Source organism: Octopus bimaculoides, chromosome 6, assembly GCF_001194135.2.
Source record: "Octopus bimaculoides isolate UCB-OBI-ISO-001 chromosome 6, ASM119413v2, whole genome shotgun sequence".
NCBI lineage: Eukaryota > Metazoa > Mollusca > Cephalopoda > Octopoda > Octopodidae > Octopus > Octopus bimaculoides.
Genome location: NC_068986.1, coordinates 65,941,740 through 65,946,437, shown reverse-complemented (window position 1 = coordinate 65,946,437; position 4,698 = coordinate 65,941,740).

Genomic DNA, 4,698 nt, shown 5'->3' with positions numbered 1-4,698 from the left:
AGAGAGAGAGAGAGAGAGAGAGAGAGAGAGAGAGAGAGAGAGAGAGGATGGAAGAGATAAAGAGTGAGCGAGGTACAACGTGAGGTAATTTATAATATAAAGATAAAGATCTTCAATTTGTTGTTGGTGTGTGTTTTCAAATTATAACTAGAAAATAATTGGAAAATTCAAATGTTATCTTCGGAGATAAATTAATTCCACTGCGATTGGAAGAAATGTTGGTGGTGCTGGTGTCATGCGCACATATGCCTTCACACGTACATGCATGCGTATACAGAAATACGCATACACGCACTCACACGCTTATATTCATTCATTTATGCATTCGTGCATATATACGCATCGATGTGTGCGTGTAATAAGATGCGCATGTGAGTGAGATTGGTGGACAAGGTTTGTTGATTATATCGACCACAGCACTTCACTACTGTCTCTTTTATCTCTTATACATGTTTCAGCCATTGGTCAAGCTGGAGCACCGCCTTGAAGGGTTTTAGCCGAATAAATTAACCCACGTAGTTAATAATATTTTTTAGGTTTGGTACTTATTCCATCGCGCTCTTTTACTGAACCACTACTGAACACACATACAAATAACGTCTTTTCACACAGTTTCCGTTTACCATATTAGCACGCAGTGGGATTGAACTCGAAACCACGTGGTTGAAAAGAAAAGCGAGCTTCTTAACCACACAGCTAAAGCTGCATCTACAGCCAAAGCTGCACCTACAGCCAAAGCTGCACCTACAGCCAAAGCTGCACCTACAGCCATGCCCTCTCCTATAGCTATACCTGCACCTATACGCGTGGGACTTTATTTTATCAGCCACAGAAAGAAGAAAAAAGCAGAGTTTAAATTTGTGGGGTTTGAACTCAGAACGTAAAGACTCGGAACAAATACTAGATGGTATATGTTGTAGCGCTGATATTGCTCACGTGACCCAGGATTTTGGAGAGAGTACATGGACCGCAAATAACACGGTGGGGATCTACGCAGAGATAAATGAAAACGAAATTAGCAAAATCAGAGGATAACATTAAAAGAAAGGGCTTGAAAGTAATAGTGGACGAACTGAAACAGCGCCTCGTTGCAAAGATAGCAAAGATGGTAAGATACGATCACAGAATGAAGGTTTACCAGCAGAATAGGTTATTCAGAGTAGATCAGAGGAGATTCTACATGGAGAGTGTACAGATGAAAAGTTGATACCAGATAATGTTGAAAGTCAAATGTTTTGGAGTGACATCTGGAGTAAAGACAAAGAGCACAAGAAGGATACTGAATGGTTGCAAGACCTGAAACAAACAGTAGCCTGTCCAAAACAGGTAGAACTAGTCATTTCAGTTAGGGAAGTGAAGGAAATCAGCAAAAAAGAAAAAAAAAATGAGCAACTGGAAGGCTCCGGGACCAGATGGAGTTCAAGGCTACTGGGTCAAAAGATTTTATGAATGTCATACACGAATAGCTGCGCAACTCGACACCTTGTTAAATGCCGACTAAGGAATACCAAAGTGGTTGACATTGGGTAGGACAGTGCCGTGCCTGAAAAATATTGAAAAAGGCAATACGGTAGACAATTACAGACCGATATCCTTTTTGCCATTTATGTGGAAGTTATTGACTGGAATACTCGCTGAGTCAATGTATGAACATCTGGAAAAAATGGAGTCCTTCCACATGAGCAGAAAAGTTACAAGCATAAGTGCAGAGGTACCAAGGATCAACTTCTGATAGACAAAACTGTACTTAGAGACTGCAAGAGGAGAAAAAGCTACCTAGCCATGTCATGGATTGACTATCGTAAAGCGTACGACATGATGCCCATTCTTGGATTATGCAGTGTATGAACCTATTTGGTATTGCATCGAATGTTGAGCGACTGCTTGGAAAAAGTATGGCGAATTGGAGGACAGATCTGACAGCATACGGAAGAAGTTTAGGGACAGTAGAAATTAGGAGGGGCATCTTCCAAGGGGACTGCCTTTCCCCACTGTGCTTGATACTACTAACACTGATACTGAGGAAAGCAAAAGCTGGGTATGTATTCAAAAGCCGCCAACAAAATGTCAACCATTTTGTTATTCATGGATGACCTTAAACTTTATGGAAAAGATGAAGCCCAAGTCAGTTCCCTCGTTGATACGGTGTATACCTTCAGTGCTGATATCAGAATGGAGTTCGGACTGAGAAAGTGTGGTGTGTTAGACTTGAAGAGGGGCAAAATCAAATGTATGGACGGGCTAACGATACCGTCGAGGAGGTTATGAAGCAGATAGAGGAGATGGCCTATAAGTACTTGGAGATTTTGGAATGGATAAATTGATGGAGAAAGAAATGACAGAAAAATTTAAGGTGGAGTACTTGCGCAGACTGAGACTGATCCTTAAGTCGAAATTAAACGGACGGAATAAGATCAAAGCTATCAACACCTGGACGGTTTCACTCCTTAGATATGGAACAGGGGTAATTGCATGGACAGTAGACGAACTAAACAGCTTAGACAGAAAGACAAGGAAGTTGCTAACTAGATATGGGTCTCTCCATCAAAAAGTGACACAGACAGGCTGTATGTACCAAGAAAAAGAGGGGGAAGAGGACTTATTAAATGCGAACACAGCATTGGAGCAGAAGAAAATAACATAGCATGGTATGTAAAAAATGCCATAGAACCGCTGATATTAGAAGTAAGAAGGTCAGGCTTGTCTAGGATGAAAGATTGCAAAGATAATGCACTATACAAGAAACTGAAAACGAATGAAACTGAAAAGAGGTGAGTAAAGAAAAGAATGCATGGTCAATTTCATAGGGATGTTGAAGATAAGACAGACAGAGAAAAAAGATGGTTGTGGATGACTAAAAGTGATTGGGAACCGGAAACGGAGGTGCTAATCTGTGCTGCCCAAGAGCACGCACTAAGAACAAAGTACATAAAATACAGAATCGACACAGCAGAAAGTGATAAGTGCAGAATCTTTGGACAAAACGGTGAAACCGTATGGCATATTACCAGCCAATGTACATCACTAGCCCAGAAGCAATATAAGAGACGCCATGACAATATAGCCAGGCTTGTCTATTGGACACTTTGCAACAAGTATGGACTTGACAAAGCAAAAAATTGGTACGACCACAAACCCGAAGGCATCGTCGAAAATAAAAATGCAAAGATCCTATGGGATTTTATGACTAAGTGCGATCATGAGATAGAGAATAGGAAGCCAGACATAGTCTTCATTGAGAAAGAAAACAAACTATGCTGGATCATAGATAATAATGATAATAATAATAATAATAATAATAATAATAATAATAATAATAATAATAATAATAATAATAATAATAATGATGATGATGATAACTCCTTTCACTATAGACACAAGGCTTGAAATTTTGAGGGAGGGCCCTAGTCGATTACATCGATCGCAGTTCTCTGGTACTTCATTTCATCGACCGAGGAAGGATGAAAGTCAAAGTTGATCTTTGCGGTATTTGTCCGAGGGGCTAATGATTCTGCCAGCTCACCGCCTTAATAATACTGGTTTCGAAGTTTGATGCATAGGCAGCAATTTCGGGGAAGAGAGTAAGTCGATTACATCGATCCCAATATTGGATTGGTTCCTATTTTATCGACCCCGAAAGTAGGAAAGGCAAAGTCGACCTCGGTGGAATTTGAATTCAGCACGTAGAGATGGTCGAAATGCCATTAAACATTTTGTCCTATTCGCTAAAGATTCTGAAAGGTCGCCGCTTTTATAACGTTAATAATATTTTTAAATTTTGGCACAAGGCTAGCAGTTTCGAGATAAGGGTAAGTCGATTACATTGACCCTAGTCTTCAAACTCTTACTTATTTTATCGATCCTGATAAGATGAAACGCAAAGTCGCCCTCGGCGGAATTTAAACTCAGAAGATAAAGATGGACGAAAAGTCGCAAAGCATTTTGCCAGTGTGCTAACGAGTCTGCCGGTTCGTCGCCTTACTACTACTACTACTACTACTACTACTACTACTACTACTACTACTACTACTACTACTACTAATGATAATAAATAATAATAATAATAATAACGCACAAGGTCATTCTTTGTCCCTTTTATGAAAAAAACAAGATAATTTTTTTAGAAAGAACAAATATAAAGAACGCAAACGCACCTGTTTTTGTTACATAATACTGGTCCTTTTGTGTAAATATGCTTTGGCTACAAGACAAAACTGCACCTCTTTATTTAGTTTCCATTCTATTGTAGCTTTTATTTGACAACGCCTACGCGCTCGTCTCAGTTTGTTTGCTATTGTTTAATATTTAAATCAACACTTATCACAAAGTTATTTTTTTTCTCTGAGTTTAGTGCTGTCAGCCTTTTATGTTTTGGGATTTGGTCATTTTAAAATCTGCGCAAATATTTTGTCTTTCACAAATGTTTCATCTGCGTGGAGGTGTTGTGTTATTTGTTTATTTTGGTGCTTCTCTTCAGCAACTAATAGTGCAATTTCTTTTTTAATATATATAAAAAATGAAACTGTCAATAGTATGTACTCAATAGAGAAGCACAAATAAACACGTTTTGCTAACATCAATAGCAACAATAAAAACAGATATAAAGTCGTTGCTGTTGTTGTTAATGGTGATGATAATGGTGATGATGATAATGATGATGATGATGATGAGGAGGAGGAGGAGGAGGAAGAGGAGGAG